We start from the raw sequence: 18,522 nt of genomic DNA on the forward strand, positions 1-18,522 counted from the left end.
CCTGATGGCTTCACAGGTGAAATCTCTGAAGAATTTAAGAATACCAATCCTGCTCAAACCTTTCCAAAACATTGAAGAGGAGGGAATACTTCTTAACTCATAGTGGCAGATAAAGACACTACAAGAAAATAAAACTACAGACCAATATCCCTTATGAACACTATACAAAAATCCTCAACAAAATACTAGCAAACTGAATTCAGTAGCATATTAAAAGGATTATATGGCATGACAAAGTGGGAGTTATTTCTGGAATGCAAGGGTGGTTCAATATATGAAAGTCATTGTTTTACATCACATTAAAAGGGAAAAAAACACATGATCATCTCAATTGATACAGAAAAAGCATCTGATGAAACTGAATACCCTTTTATGATAAAAACACTAAAAAGACTAGACTAGAAGGAGACTACCTCAACACAATAACAGCTATATATGAAAAACCCACAGCAAATATCATACTCAATGGTGAAACAATAAAAGCTATTTCTCTAAGATCAGGAACAAGATAAGGTTGCCCACTTTCACCACTATTTAACATAGTACTGGAAGTTCTAGCTAGAGCAATAAGGCAAAAAAAAAAAAAAATGTACGTATCAAAAGTGGAAAGGAAGAAGTAAAAGTATCTCTTTCTTCAGCTGACATAATCTTATAAGTAGAACATCCTAAAAATTCACACAAAAGAACTGTTAGAACTAATACATGAATTCAGCAAAACAGAAAGATGCAAAATCAACACACAAAAATAAGTTGCATTTCTATACACTAACAAAGAACAATCTGAAAAGGAAATTACAAAAACAATTCCATTTACAATAGCATAAAAAGGAATACATACCTTATACAATGAAAACTATAAAGAATTGCTGAAAGAAATTAAAGAATACATAAATAAATGGAATACATCCCATGTTCATGGACTGGAAGACTTTATATTGTTAAGCTGTCAGTACTGTCCAGAGCAATCTAGAGATTCGATGCAATCCCTACCAAAATCCCAATGACATATTTTTTCCCAAAATAGAAAAAAGGCATCCTAAAATTCATATGGATTACCAAGAGACTCAAATAGCCAAAACAATCTTGAAAAAGAAGAACAAAGCTTGGAAGCCCCATACTTTCTGACTTCAAAACTTACTACAAAGCTATAGTAATCAAAACAGTGTAGTACTGGCACAAAGACAGACATATAGAACAAAGATAGAATAGAGAGCTCAGAAATATACCTTCACATATACGGTATTTAATTTTTGATAAGGGTGTCAAGATCATTCCATGAGGAATATAGTCTTTTCAACAAATGGTGCTAGGAAAACTAGATATCCACATGCAAAAGAATAAAATTGGACCCTTATCTAACACCATATAGAAAAATTAACTAAAACTGAATCAAAAATTAACTGTTAAGACCTAAAACTATAAAAACTTTTAGAGGAAAACAGGAAAAAAAAATGTCATGACATAGGATTTGGTAATGATTTCTTGGATATGACAGTAAAAGTACCAGCAACAAAAGAAAAAATTGACAAACTGGACTCCACATAATTTAAAAAGTTTGTGTATCAAAAGCCAATATCAACAGAGTAATAAGGCAACCCACAGAATGGGAGAAAATACTTGCAAATCATATATCTGATAAAAGATCAATATCTAGAATATAGAGAAAACTCCTAAAACTCAACAATAGTAACAACCAATCCAAAAATGAGCAATGGATTTGAATAGACATTTTCTCAAGAAGCTATATAAATGGCCAATAAGCACATGAAAAGATGCTGACCATCACTAATCTTTAGGGAAATAAAAATCAAAACAAAAGTGAGATAGTTCACACCCATTAGTATGACAACTATTAAAAAACAAGTGTTGGAAAGAATGTGGGGAATTTGGAACCCTTGTGCACTATTGGTGGGAATGTAAAATGGTACATGCACATGTAAAATAGTATGGTGGTTCCTCAAAAAATTAAAAACAGATTTCCATATGATTCAGCAATTCCACTTTGGAGCATATGCCCAAAAGAATTGAAAGTAGAGGTAGAATCTCAAAGAGATATTTACACTCATGTTCATAGCAGCATTATTCATAATAGCTAAATTGTGGAAGCAAACCAGTGTTCATCAGCAGATTAATGGATAAGTAAAATGTGATGTATACATAAAAAATGGATTATTTGACCTTTAAAAGGAAGGAAATTCTGACTTAAGCTATAACATGAATAAACCTTGAGGACTGGATAAAGATGTGGTACATAAATACAATTGAACACCACTCAGCCATAAAAAAGAATAAAATAATGCCATTTGCAGCAACATGGATGGACCTGGAGATCATCATTCTAAGTGAAGTGGGCCAGAAAGAGAAAGGAAAATGCTATATGATACCACTTATATGTGGAATCTAAAAAAAAAAAAAAAAAAAGGACACAAATGAACTATTTATTATTTATAACTTAGATTATTGATTTCTTGAATATGTGTAAGCTCATTTGTCCTTTATGATTGGATTACCGAGTTCCGTTGATTCTTATTTTGTGGTTGGTTTTATTCCTTTGATAACTATGCAAGTTTAAAAAGCTAAAGCTCTAATCTGTTCTTAGAAACAATGATCAGTACATATATGCAAACTAAAAAAAATGTGCAGTATATTGTATATATGTATTTACATGCAATATAATGTATATGTGCAGTCAAACTGTAATAGTTCTACCTAATAAAACTGAAAAAGAAAAAAAAGCCAGAAAACAATGGAAAGGTATCTTTAAAATGAAATAAAATGACTGCCAATTTAGAATTCTACATTTAGAAAAATGACTTTTTCAGAAATGAGGGTGGAAATAAAGATAGTTTCAGAAAGAGAAAAACTAAAAAATTTGTCATCAGTAGCCCCACAATAAGAGAAATGCTAAAAAGGTGTTTTTCAGGTGGAAGGAAAAAGGAAAAGCACAAAAGTGAAGGGAGAAATATAGGGCAACATAAAGTTAAAGGCAGTGGGTAAATCTTAATAAATACTGATTGTATAAAATAACAGCAGTGACAATAACAACAATATAAATAAAATTTATGTAAAATTGTATTTAAAATATAAATTTAAAAATACATAATTAAAATACATGGCAATGAAAACACAAAAGGAATGTGTGTGCATGTTTGTGCGTTGGATAATTGAACTTAAAATATTTTTCGATTCTTACATTGTCTGGGAAATAGAAAATTCCTATTTGACTCATGATATAATCTGTATGGTACCCATTTTAAAAAAGTAAAATGATGTACAACTAATAAATTAATAGGGAAAATGAGATAATAAAAAATAATTAGCCCAAAAGAAGGAAAAAAGGAAATAAAAGGGAACATAAAACAAATGGGACAAATAAAAGCAAATACTAAGTCTGGTGCAGGCATTATGGAAAAGAAAAATATATATACCCACATATATATGTATAGATGAATCACTATGCAGTACACCAGAAATTAGCACAACAGTGTAAACTAACTATACTTCAATAAAAAAAGAAAAAAACAAATACTAAGATGATAGATTTAAGCTTAAATATATAAGTAATTACATTAAACGTAAATGGGCTGGGCTCCAATTTAAAGACAAAGATCATCAGACTGTGTTAGTTTCCTATTGTTTTGTAACAAATTACCACAAATTTAGTGGCTTAAAACAACACTAATTTATTATCTTTAAGTTCTGGAGGTCAGAAGTCCAAAAGGGGTTTAATGGGCTAAACTCAAGGCTTTGTCAGGGTAAGGTATTCCATCTGGAGTCTCTAAGGGAAAATCTATTTCCTTGTTTTTTTTGGCTTTTAGAGTCCACTGTATTCCTTGCCTCAAAGACCTTCCTGTATCATCAAAGCCAGCAGTGTAGCATCTTTAAATCTCTCCTTGATCTAACTGTCTCGCCTCCCTCTTTCACTTAAAAGGACATTTAGGATTATGTTATCAGCATTAATATCCTCATCTCAAAATCCTTCACTTAATCACATCTACAAAGTCCCTTTTGCCACATGAGGCAATATATTCTCAGGTTCTAGTATAGGATGTAGACATCTGTGATGGTTAATTTTATGTGTCATCTTTACTGGGTTACAGGTACCTAGATAGTTGGTCAAACTTTATTCTAGATGCTTCTGTGAGAGCGTGTTTGAATGAGATTAACATTTCAGTCAGTACACTGAATAAAGCAGATTGTTCTTCATAACGTCCATACACCTCAACCGATCAGTGGAAGACTTGAACAGAACAAAAGGCTGACTCTCCACTGAGTAAGAGAGAGTTCTTCTCCCTGATGGCCTACTGAAATATCAGCACTGGTTCTACAGCAGCCTCCTGGCCTTCAGATTCAAACTGGGATATCACCTCTGCAGCCTCTATAATCACATGAGTCAATTCCTTACAACAAATTTCTTTCTCTCTCTTTCCCTCCTTCCCTCTAGATATAAATATAGATATATAGATATATATATCTCCTATTGATTCTGTTTCTCTGGAGAATCCTCTAGCACAACATCTTTGAAGGGCCATTATAATGACTACCACAGACTGGAGAATAAAGCCAACTTAATGCTGCTTATAAAATATATATTTCAAATGTAAGATTTAGATAGTTTTAAAGTAAGAAGATGGAAAAAGATATGACATACAAACACCAGCCAAAAGAAAGCTGATTAACTACACTAATATCAGATATAGTAGACTTTAAGGAAAGAAGTATTGCTATAGATAAATTCTTCATAATAATGAAAGGTCAATTCAGTAGTTCTAAAGAGTATAACAGTTCTAAAGATATTTGTAGCTAATACTATAGTCTCAATATATAAAGCAAAAATGGACATAACAAAGAGTAAAACTACATAATTCTGGTTTTTACAACATAATATGTTATATCCCTCCCACAGTAGCACAGACAAAAATTTAATGATGTAAAAGAACTAAACAATATGATTTACACGCTTGATTTTACTAACTTAATTGAATGCTGTACCCAGAAACTGCAGAATATACATTCTTTAGAGTGTGAATGGAACATTTATCAAAATAAATTATATATGGGGCCATAAAGCAATTTTAAACAAACTACAGAGGATGGAAATTATATAGAATATGCTTTCTATCCACAGTGGAATTAAGATAGAAATCAGTTAACAAAAAATAATTAGAAAAATCCCTATACAGATATGAAAAAGATGATAAGAATATTTTCAACATCTTTTTTGACAGTGAATTTGAAAATTTAGGCCAACTGGATAAATGCTTAGAAAAATACAAACTACCTAAAGTGACACAAGAAGGAAGGGCAGATCTGAATAATCCTGTATCTATGAAAGAAATTGAATCAGTAATTAAAACTTCTACATCAAGAAAGTGCTAACCCCGGATGTTATTCACCCTGGATGTACTGATCCAAACATTTAATGAAGAAAAAATACCAATTTTACTCAAACTCTTCCAAAGAATTAAAAAAGATGGAAGACTTCCCAACTAATTTTATGAAGCTAACATAATTTTTATTTTGAAATCTATTAAGGACATCACAAGAAAAAAGTTACAGGTCAAACTTATAACAGAGATGTAAAAACAGTAGCATGTAAAATTAGCATTATAGAAAAGGGTTAATACTTCATGACCAAATTGGACTCATTCCAGAAATATAAGATTAAATTACCATTCAAAAAGCAATCACTGCTGCTCATCATAATAAAAAGAATAAGGTAGAAAAACAGTTTCATTTTACTTAAGGAGGAAAATGCATTTTATAAAATTTAATATTCATTAATGTTTAAAAATCATTCCACATTAGGAATAGAAGAGAACTTTCTCAATCTGATAAAGGATGTCTACAAAAAGTAAACTTCAGCAAATATCATACTTAATTGAAATATTAAAAGCTTTCTTTCTGAGAACAGGACTATGACAAGGATGTCTGCTGTCTTCACTTTTATTCAGCACTGTATTTAAGAATCCTAACCAGTCCAATAACTTAAGAAAAATAATAAAAAGAACAAAGATTGTTAAAGAAAAATCTCATTCACACACTGCATGATTGTGAATCTACAGAATATGCTTAGTAAGATTTCTGTTTACAAGGTCAATACAAAAATTGTTATTTTAATATATCAGTATCAAACAATTAAAAACTATACATTAAATTATGCCAATTATATAACTATGAGAAATATAATAAGAAATAAACCCAATGAGTGATATGGCAGACATCTACAAAGAAAACTATAAAATATTATAAAAAATTTATTAAGACTTTTTGAATGCAGGATCAAATTCATGGATTGGAAATTTTAATATGGTAAAGATTCCGACATTGATGTACAGATTTAATGCAACTTCCAAAGCCCAGCAGGACTTTTTTTGGTGGAATGTGAAAAGTTATTCTAAAATTTATGTGGATGCCCCTCACCCCCATCCCACCAGACCCAACAGGTGCCCTTGACTGGCACTGTAGCCCCTCCAAAGCAGCCCTCAAACTCGGAGGGCTGGCCCCACATACCTGAGTGCACATAACAGTTAAGGCCAAGTCTTACAGCTAGTCATGTCAGGGACCAAGCCCTCACACTAGTGTGCCCAAAACTGTTGTGGCCCAGCCACAATAGGAGGATGCACACAGTCCACATAGGGGATATTCCTAAAGCACCTGGCTCTGGCAACTTGGGGGGTTCACACTACTGAGCCCCACAAGCCACTTTCAGCACAAAGATACTCCATGAATACCACAAGATGTAGCTGATTTACCTAATACATAGAAAGAAACAAGAGAATTAGGCAAAATGAGAAGACAAAGAAATATGTTACAAACAAAAGAACAAGACAAAACTTGGGGAAAAAACCCTAAAAATGGAAATAAGCAATCTTCCAGATAAAGGGTTGAAAGTAATGATCATAAAGATGCTCACTGAACTCAGGAGAAGAATGGAGGAACCCAATGAGAATTTCAACAGAGAGACAGAAAATATAAAAACAACCAATCAGAGCTGAAGAATACAATACCTGAAAGAAAAACACACTAGAGGGAACCAACAGCAGATTAGATGATGCAGAAGAATGAATCAGTGATCTGGAAGACAGGGTAGTTGAAATCACCCAATCTGAACAGCAGAAACAAAAAAGAAACAAAAAAATGAGGGTAGTTTAAGAGACCTCTAGGACAACATCAAGCATACTAATATTCACATCATAGGGGTCACAGAAGGAGAAGAGAGAGAGAAAGGGACAGAAAACCTATTTGAAGAAATAATGGCTGAAAATTTCCCTGACATGGCAAAGGAAACAAACATCCAACTCCAGGAATTACAGAGAATCCCAAACAATGAACCCAGTGAGACACACACCGAGTCACATTATAACTAAAATGTCAAAAGTAAAAGATAAAGAGAGAACACTAAAAGCAGCAAGAGAAAGAAAACTAGTTAAACACAGGGGAGCCCCCATAAGACTGCCAGCTGACTTCTCAGCAGAAACTTTATAGGCCAGAAGGGAGTGGTAAACATATTCAAAGTGCTGAAAGGAAAAAAAATTTATAACCAAGAATACTCTACCTGGCAAGGTTATCATTCAGAAGTGATAGAGAGATAAAGAGCTTCCCAGACAAACAAAAGCTCAAGGAGTTCATCACCCTAAACTGAACTTAAAAGAAATATTAAAGGGACTTATTTAAACAGAAAAGAAAGGCCATGACTAGAAATATGCAAGTTATGAAAGAAAAAACATCACCAATAAAGGCAAATATACAGTAAAGTTAGTGGATCAACAACCTACATACAAGTATGAATGTTAAAAGACAAAACTAATAAAATCATATATAACTACAATAATTAGTTAAGGGAGACACACAGAAAAGATGTAAAATATGAAGTCAAAAACAAAATGTTGAGGGTGGTTAAAAATGTAGTGCTTTTAGAATGCATTCAAACTTAAGTGGCCATCAACTTAAAATATACTGCTATATACTTAGGTTGTTATATAAGACCCTCATGGCAACCATGAACCAAAATAATAGATACACAAAAAATAAAGAGAAAAAAATACAAATGTAACACTAAAGAAAGGAATAAAACCACAAGGGAAGGGAAGAGAGCAAGAGAAAAAGAAAGGAATAGAGAACAATAAAAATTACAGAAAACAGCAAAATGGCAATACATTCATACCTATCAATAATTACTTTAAATATAAATGGACTATATGTTCCAATCAAAAGACAAAGGGTGGCAGAATGGATAAAAAGAAACTCCCACATATATGTTGCCTAGAAGAGACTCACTTCAGAGCTAAAGACACACACAGACTAAATGTGAGGGGAATTAAAAAAAGATATTCCATGCAAATGGAAACAAAAAAGAAATATTGGGTAGCAGTATTTATATCAGTAAAAAGTAGACTTTAAAACAAAGACTGTAACAAGAGACAAAGAAGGGCATTACATAATGATAAAGGAGTCACTCCAAAAAGAAGATAAAACACTTGTAAATATATATGTTCCCAACAAAGAAGCACCTAAATACATAAAGCAAACATTAACAAACATAAAGGGAGGAATTGACCAGAATGCAATAACAGTAGGGGACTTTAACACACCACTTCCATCAATGGAGAGATCATCCAGACAGAAAAATAATAAGGAAACACTGGCCTCAAACAACACATTAGACCAATGAACTTCATAGATATATAAAGAATATTCCATTCAAAAATTGCAGAATATGCATTCTTTCCAAGTGCACATGAAACATACTCCAGAATAGATCATATGTCAGGCCACAAAACAAGTCTCAATAAATTAAAAAAGACTGAAATTATGTCAACCATCTTTTCTGACCACACTGGTATGTGACTAGATATGAACTACCAGAAAAAAAAAATTTAAAAACCTAGAAGAAGCACATACACATGAAGGCTAAACAACATGGTGCTAAACAATCAATGGGCCACTGAAGACATCAAAGAGAAAAAAAAAAATACCCGAGGACAAATGAAAATGGAAACATAATATCCCCAAATCTATGGGACACAGCAAAGGCAGTACTGAGGGAAGTTTATAGCGATACATGCCTATGTCAGGAAACAAGAAAAATCTCAATTAAACAATCTAACCTTATACCTAAAGGAACAGTAAAAAGAACAATAAAGTCCAACGTTAGTAGAAGGAAGGAAAATACTAAAGATCATAGTGGAAATAAATGAAACAGAGACAAAAATAGAAAAGATAAAACTAAGAGATAGCTCTATGAAAAGATAAATAAAATTGATAAAACTTTAGACAGATTTATCAAGAAAAAAAGAGAAAGGGCTCAAACAAGTAAATAAATCAGAAATGAAAGAGGAGAATTTACAACTGAGTTACAGAAATACAAAAGATCATGAGAGACTTACATGAATATTATATGTCAACAAATTGGACAACCTAGAAGTAATTGCTAAATTCCTAGAAACATATAACTTTCCAAGACTGAATCAGGAAGAAATAGAAAATCTGAACAGACATCACGAGCAATGATTCAGTAATTGATTCGGTAATCAAAAAACTTCTAACAAACAAAAGTCCAGGAACACACAGCTTCACAAGTGAATTCTATCAAACACTTAAAGAGTTAATAACTATCTTTCTCAAACCATTCCAAAAAAATTATGAGGAAGGAATGCTGTCAAACTCATCCTATGAGGCCAACGTTACCCTGATACCAAAACCAGACAAAACACCACAAAAAAGGGAAATTACAGGCCAATATCCCTGATGAATATAGGTGAAAAAAACCTCAACAAAATATAGACAAGCCAAATTCAACAATACATTAAAAGGATCATACACTATTATCAAGTGAAATTTATTCCAGAGAAGCAAGGATTTTTCAGTATCTGCAAATCAATCAATGTGATACACCACATTAACAAAGTGAAGGATTAAAATCATATTATTCTCTCAAAAATAGCGGAAAAGCTTTTGACAAAATTCAACATCCATATATGATAAAAATTCTCAACAAAATGGGTATTGAGGGAACATATCTCAACATCATAAAGGCCATATATGATAAGCTCAAAACTAACTCAATGGTGAAAAGCTGAAATCATTTTCTCTAAGATCAGGAATGAAACAGAGATGCTCACTCTTGCCACTTTCATCCAACCATAATATTGGAAGTTCTAGCCACAGCAATCAGACAAGTATAAGAATAAAGGGCATCCAAATTGGAAAAGAAGTAAAAGTGTCATTGTTTGCAGATGACATGATATTATATATAGTAAACCCAAAAGACTCCACCAAAACTATTAGAATTAATAAATAAATTCAGTAAAGTTGCAAGATACAAAATTAATACACAGAAATCTGTTGAGTTTCTATACACTAATAACTATCTACCAGAAAGAGAAATTAAGAAATAATCCTATTTATAGCTGCATGAAAAGAATAAATTACCTAGGAATAAATTTAACTAATCAGGTGAAAGATCTGTACTTTGAAAACTATAAGATATTGAGGAAGGAAATTGAAGACAACATAAATAGGTGGAAAGATACACCATGCTCATGAATTGGAAGAACTGTTAAAATATCCATACTACCCAAAGCACTCTACAGATTCATTGCAATCCTTATCAAAATAAGGCATTTTTCATAGAACTAGAACAAATATTTGTAAAATTTGTATGGAATCACAAAAGACCCTGAATAGCCAAAGCAATCTTCTGAAAGAAGAACAAAGCTGGAGGTATCATGTGCCCTGGTTTCAGACTATACTACAAAGTTACAGTAATCAAAACAGTGTGGTACTGGCACAAAAACAGACACATAGATCAATGGTACAGAATAGAGAGCCCAGAAATAAATCCACACTTATATGGTCAATTAACCTATGACAATGAAGGCAAGAATTTACAATGAGGAAGGGACAGGTTCTTCAATAAATGGTGTTGGAAAACTGGACAGCTGCACGTTAAAGAATCAAACTGGACCATTTTCTTACACTATATTCAAAAATAAAATAAAAATGGATTAAAAACTTAAATATAAGACCTGAAATCATAAAACTCCTAGATGAAAACATAGGCAGTAAACTCTTAGACACTGGTCTTAGTAATATTTTTTGGGATCTGTCTCCTCTGGGAAGGGAAACTAAAGCAGAAAAAGCCCCGAAAAAACAAATGAGACTACATCAAATTAAAAAGCTTATGTATGCAAAGGAAACTATCAACAAAACAAAATGACAGCCTACTGAATGGGAGAAGATATTTGCAAACAGTGTATCTGATAAGGGGTCAGTATAGAAAATATACAAAGAACTCACACTACTCAATATCAAAAAACAAACAACCCAGTTAAAAAATGGTCAGAGGACCTGAATAGACACTTTTCCAAAGAAGACATACAGATGGCCAACAGATACATGAAAAGATGCTTAACATCATTAATCATCAAGGAAATGGGAATCAAAACCACAATGAGATATCTCATACCTGTCAGAAAGGCTGTCATCAAAAAAACAACAAATAACAAGCACTGGCAAGGATATGGAGAAAAGAGAACCTTTGTGCATTTTTGGTGGCAATGTAAATTGGTACAGCCACTATGGAAAACAGTATTGAGGTCCCTCAAAAACTTAAAAATAGAACTGCCATATGATCTGGCAATTCCACTTCTGGGTATTTACCCAAAGAAAACAAAACCACTAATTTAAAAATATATATGAACAATATACATTCAAAGAAAAGTAATGTTCATTGCAGCATTATTTACAATAGCCAAGATACGGAAGCAATGTAAATATCCATTGATACATAAATGGATAAAGAATATGCAGTATATATACACAATGGAATACTACTCAGCCATAAAAAGAATGAAATCTTGACATTGTGACAACACAGAGGGTATTATGCTAAGTGAAATGAGTCAGACAGAAAAAGACAAATATCATATGTTTATCACTTACATGTGGAACCTAAAACAAAACAAAACAAAACAAAAACAGAAACAGACATAGATACAGATAAAAAACTGATGATTGCCAAAGGGGAGTGGGGTGGGGGCTGGGTGAAATAGGTGAAGGGGATTAAGAGGTACAAACTTCCAGTTATAAAATAAATTAAGTCATGGGGATGTAATATATAGCATAAGAAATATAGTCAATAGTACTGTAATAACTTTGTATGGTGACAGATGGTTATTAGACCTATCATGGTGATCATTTTGTAATACTTTTAAATGTCAAATCAGTATGCTGTACAACTGAAACTAACATAATATTGTATGTCAACTATACTTCAATAAATAAATAAGCAAATTAATTAATTTAAAAAACTGACATAGTATAGCACAGGGAACTATATTTGATATCTTGTAGTAGCTTACAGTGAAAAAGAATATGAAAACGAATATATGTATATTCATGTATGACTGAAGCATTGCACTATACACCAGAAACTGACACAACATTGTAAACTGACTATACCTCAATAAAAAAAAAAAAAAACCTGATGTGGAAATGCAGAATTTCAAGAACAGCCAAGACAATCTTGTGGAAGACCAGAAACATGAAAAATTTATCCTATTATGTATTAAGACTCATTACAAAGCTACAGTAATTGAAACAGCATGAAATTGGCACAAATGAATAAACAGGAAAAAATGGACACCTCATAACCACATTCACATATAGATAGACAATTGATTAATTATAAAAGTGAGGAATTAAGTCTTTTCAGTACATGATGCTGGGTCAACTGGATATCCATGTGGAAGAAGAAAAACAAAATATGACCTCACAGTATACCCTAAAATCAATTCCAGGTGGACAATGTTGTCAGACTATATTGGCACTAGCCACATTTAATTAAATTAATTCAAAATAATTAAAATTTAAAATTCAGTGCATCAGACATACTGGCCACATTTCAAGTGCTCAACAGAGGTATCATATTGGCTATCATATTGGACAGAAGATAGAGAATAGTTCCATTGCTGCAGAAAGTTCTATTTGACAGCACTATTCTAGAGGAAATTATAGGAGAACATCTTCATGAGTTTAGGGAAAATTTTTTTAAAAAGAATTTTTAAACTATTTTTAAAATTTATTTATGTATTTATTTTACAGTATTATATTTTTATTAAAGTATGGTTGATGTACAATACTATATGTTACAGGTATACAATATAGTGATTCACAAAATTTTAAACATTATAGTCTATTTATAGTTATTACAGGGAGTTCAATATTTGTAGATACTGACAGGCATATGTAGACTAGAAAAACAAGATTATACGGTATAGCACAGGGAAATATATACAAGATCTCGTGGTAGCTCACAGAGAAAAAGAAATGTGACAATGAATGTATGTTCATGTATAACTGAAAAATTGTGCTCTACACTGGAATTTTACACAACATTGTAAAATGACTATAACTCAATAAAAATGTTTAAAAAATATAGTTATTATAAAATATTGGCTATATTCCCCATGTTGTACAATACATCCTCATAGCTTATTTTATACCTGATAGTCTGTATCTCTTAATCCTCCACCTCCATCTTGCCCCTCCCTCTTTCCTCTCCTCACAGGTAACCACTAATTCCTTCTCTGAATCTGTGAGTCTGTTTTTTTTCTGTTATATTCACTAGTTTGTTGTATTTTTTTAGATTCCACATATAAGTGATATCTTACAGTATTTATCTTTCTCTGTCTGACTTATTTCACTTAGTATAATGCACTCCAAGTCCATCCATGCTGAACCTGAGAAACTAATACAACATTTTAAATCAACTGTATTTCAATTAAAAAGCAAGCAAGTAAGCAAGCAAGCAATCAAGCAAGCAAGCAGCCAACTAACCCATTTAAAATATGGGCAAAAGAACTGAACAGACATTTTCCCAAAAGAGGAAATGCAGATGGCCAACAGGAACATGAAAAGTTGCTCAATGTCACTTATACCAGGGAAATGCAAATCAAAATCACAATGATATCATTTCACACCTGTCAGAATGGCCATCATCAAAAAGAATACAAATAACAAATTTTGGCAAGGATGTGGAGAAAAGGGAATGCTTGTACACTGCTGGTGGGACTGTAAATTGGTGTAGCCACTATGGAAAACAATATGAAGGTTTCTAAAAAACCTAAAAATAGAACCATCATATGGCCCAGCAGTTCCATTCCTGGGCATTTATCAGAGAAAAGCAAACATATTAATTCAAAAAGATACATACACCCTGCTATTAACAGCAACATTATTTATAATTGCCAATATATGGAAGCATCCTAAGTGCACATCAATAGATGAACAGATAAAGAAGATGTAGCATATACATTTGCAATGGAATACAACTCACCCATAAAAAAGGATATTTTACCATTTGTGGCCCTTCATTCACTATTTTTTTCACTTCAAAAACCAGAATTTTATAACTGGCATAAACATTTCCTTTGCATCAAAAACAACAAAGTACCTAGAAAAAAAACTTAACCAAGGAGGTTACCTATACTCTGAAAACTGTAAAACATTGATGAAGGAAATTGAAGATGATACAAAGAAATGGAAAGATATCTTATGCTCTTGGATTGAAAGAATCAACATTATCAAAATGGCCGTACTACCCAAAGCAATGTACAGATCCAATGCAACCCCTGTCAAAATATTCATGACATTTTTCACAGAACTAGAACAAACAATTCCAAAATTTATATGGAACCATAAAAGACCCTGAACTGCTAAGGCACTCTTAATGTAGGTTTTTTTTTTCTTTTTCTTCTTTTTGTTCTCTTTTCCTAAGGTTTGATGATTAGAGAACTTCCTTTAACTTTTGTTGTAAAGCTGGTTTGGTGCTGCTGAATTCTTTTAGCTTTTGTTTATCTGTGAAGCTTTTGATTTCTCCATCAAATCTGAATGAGAGCCTTGCTGTATAGAGTATTCTTGGTTAAGTTTTCCCTTTCATCACTTTAAATATGTTGTGTCACTCCCTTCTGGCCTGTAGAGTTTCTGCTGAAAAATCAGCTGATAACCTTATGGGAGTTCCCTTGTATGTTATTTGTTGCTTTTCTCTTGCTAATTTTAATATTTTCTCCTTATCCTTAATTTTTGTCAATTTGATGACTATGTGCCTTGGTGTGTTTCTCTTTGAGTTGATCCAGTGAGAAACTCTCTGTGCTTCCTGGACTTGGGTGACTGTTAAACAGAATTTTTTAAAAGATGCTAACCATAAAAGAAAAGCTTGAAAAATTCAGTTAAATTAATTTAAATTCAAATTTAAATTAGGAAAGCCTTTTTAACAAATAACACTATAAAGAGAATGAAAATGCAAGCCACAGAATGGAATAATAGCCAGGTCTAGGGTGAGGCAAGTGAGGTACTAAGCTTGAACACAAATTTTTAAGGGGGCACCAAAAAAAAGCCCCTTAGTATTCAAAACAAATAAGATGTTAATGCAATATTTTAAAAAGAAAAATTAATTTAAAAAATCCATGGTGAACAAAATGTCAAAACTTTAAATAAAGATAGGTATCAACATTTCTGATTTTCCCTTTGCCTCAGGCTCCAATATGATTTGACAGCATTGTGGTAAATGATATTTGCAGTATGTACATAACAAATGTTTATAATATTTAAAGATAGCTTACAGATCAATAAAAATGTCAGACAATCCAACAGAAGAATAGGGTCAAGACCTGAAAGGTATTTCACAAAACAGGACATCCATATGTCCAATAAATATATTAAAAGGTGCTCAAACTTCATTAGCCATCAAGGAAATACAAATTAAAATCAAAAAGCATTCCACTACTCACCCACCAAAATGGCTAAATGTAAAAGACAGACAATACCAAGTGTTGATAAGAATGCAGAAAAAAAACAGAACTCTCAGACATGGCTGGTGGGAGTGTAAAAATGATACAACTACTCTGGAAAACTGGAAGTATCTGTTAAAGCAGAACTTACACATATCCTATAATTCAGCAATTCTACTTGTAGATATACCCAGTAGAAATGTATTCATATGTTCAGAAAAAAACTGTTCATAAATGTTCCTAATGGAACTATTCATCACACTTCACAACTGGAAACAACCCAAAAGTCCATCAATAAGGGAAAAGATAAATAAGTTGTAGTATATTAATTCATGAAATATAACAATACAGCAATGAAAATAAAATATTACTACATGCAATAACATAAATGAATCTTATGAACCTAATATTAAGCAAGAGAAGTCTCACATCAAAGTACATACACACATATATAACCTCTTCCCCCCTAAACAGGCAAAACTTAATTATGGTGTTAGAAATCAGGGTAGTGGTTATTCTTGGAAGAAAGGACTTAAAAAGGACATGAAGGGGCCTCTGGTTGCTAGTAGTGCCCTATTTCTTGATCCAGGTTCGTTTCCTGGGTGTGTTCATGTGGTGAAAGTTCATCAAGCTGAAGACATTTTTGTCCAATAGAAACAGAAAATTTTTCAAAAATAACTTTACTTCGAAGAAAATAAAAATGTGTCCACTCCATTCAGGAGCCCAGGGAAGAGGGAGATCAAGATTTAAAAAATTAAGCAATCAGATGAAAAAGTCAGCTGTCACTATTTTCTCTTTCTGATCCAGCTCCCTTCCCTCAGGTAAGGAAAATACTTTGAGTTGTCATCTTATGTACAAGTAAGGGAGGCTAGTCTGTCTTCCCATTTGATGCACAGGAAGATTGCAGCCCTGAGCAAGTCAATGACTAGATTAAAGGCCTCACGTGCTGTTAGAAGTAGATGCAGGAGTAGAAATTGGTCTACTAATTCCTACTCCTGAGCTTGGTATACCAGGGCCTGCTGCTCCTGTGAGTCAGGCTACCTGATGACAGTGAAGCTCCAGTCAGTTAATGCATTCACTAGGGTCCGGTAAATTTTTCTGTGTCCCTAACTTATAGCGATGCTTAAGATAGAGAAGGCCTCCTAATTTATTTCACAGTTGAACTAACTTAAAGCAGATACCCAGTGAGTCATCACTGCATACACTTCCCTGGAAGAAAATGTCAAAAGATGCGACTATAAGACATAAGGAGGCAATTTTAAGTAACAACTTTTCTCCCTTCTAAAAGTCCAATTACTGACTGTATTGAATGAGGCCTGATGGCACTTGAGAGCAGAACAAACCAAAGAAAGAGCAAAACACGTAACGCCTATGATCCTGTCTATGATGACTACTTCTAAATAAATGAAGAGTCACCCTTCTCATCCTTTAAAGCAAGATTTAAATTGTGGTGTGGAATGTTTTGAATTTAGTACTTTTGCTCCAAGCTGATTCTTCTTAAAAACACCTGAATATAAAGAAAGAAATATAAGCATGGGTCTGAGGAACAGACAGAGACAAAATTGGTGGCTGTCTAGTAGGCAATTTGTGTCTGGATCCTACCTTTGTGGGGGCCATCAGAAGGGCTTATGGAACTCTCCCCCTCTGCAATGACCCCATTCCTCTTCCTTTTCCTCAAGATAGCTGCCCAACGAGCAAAATGCATACCTTTCAGGGCTCTAGGGAGTACTTTGGCCCCCAGACCCAGCTGCACAGATATTTAAATTGGATACAGACTCTAGCTTTACAGTTCTTCCCAATTTCCTCCCCAAAATCTGAATAATATTTCCCTACCCAGCTGAAGTCAGTTTTCTCTCAAGCCATGACCTTTTTTTTTTTTTTTCTTTTTTTTTCTTTTGGTACATTTTCCCTGAACTGTATTCTTTCTTATCTCAATCAAAGATGGCAACCTGCCACCATCCACTGCCCTCCATTCCCAACTGACATCTGATCTTTTTGGTTCCTATTTTCCACTTTTGTTCTATAAGAACTCCTCGCTCTTTTTGACTAGTGTCCGGGCTCTTTTGCCCAACTCTGAACATTTGGCTCGTTTGCTTCTCCATGCCGGACTGTAACGGCGTCTTTGCTAGAATGTTTACCCATATACAGAAGTGCTTAGAAGAGAGAAATATTCATGGTGTAACCAAAAGACAACAGGTTTTATGTTATTTTAATTTTGAAATTCCCCCAGACTGTCTTGAAGAACCAGAAACAGCCTGTTTCCCAGATTGCATTCCAACTCCGAGCCACTTACACAAAATGGGGGTTACTGCACTTGAAAGTAAAACAGCCAATTAAAAATAATTGTCTTGATTTGGGTTTCACATTTCCTTATATCCTTGAATATTTTCAGGGCTCCAAAGCAATAGAATCTGGTATGTGGTTTCCTAGACCCACAGGTCTGCTTTTCAAAGCCTCAACCCGACAAAGACTGAAACCAAATACTTAGATCCACAATTTACTTCTTTCGAGGTAAGACTCGGTTTCCTTTCTACATCTGACTGACAGGATGTTTGAGTGACCAAATCAAAAGGCTATAATGGGCCCCCCATTCCTGGTAATTACCTTTGCATGGGGCCGTCCTGCTGAGGGTTGTGCCCAAAGTGAAGCCATCAGCATTAGTGCCCCGATCCTTAATGAAACCCCTGTGGCTTAAGCAAAGGAGATGCAGACACATGCCCTACCTTCA

General features: G+C 33.4%; 1 protein-coding gene across 1 annotated transcript in view; it reads right to left on the bottom strand.

Annotated features, from left to right (window-relative positions):
• ASIP (agouti signaling protein) overlaps nt 1-18,522 on the bottom strand; it is a 66,815-nt gene that overhangs the window by 46,845 nt on the left and 1,448 nt on the right. The gene's annotated exons all lie outside the window — the stretch shown is intronic.

Source organism: Camelus dromedarius, chromosome 18 (genome assembly GCF_036321535.1).
Source record: "Camelus dromedarius isolate mCamDro1 chromosome 18, mCamDro1.pat, whole genome shotgun sequence".
Lineage (NCBI taxonomy): Eukaryota > Metazoa > Chordata > Mammalia > Artiodactyla > Camelidae > Camelus > Camelus dromedarius.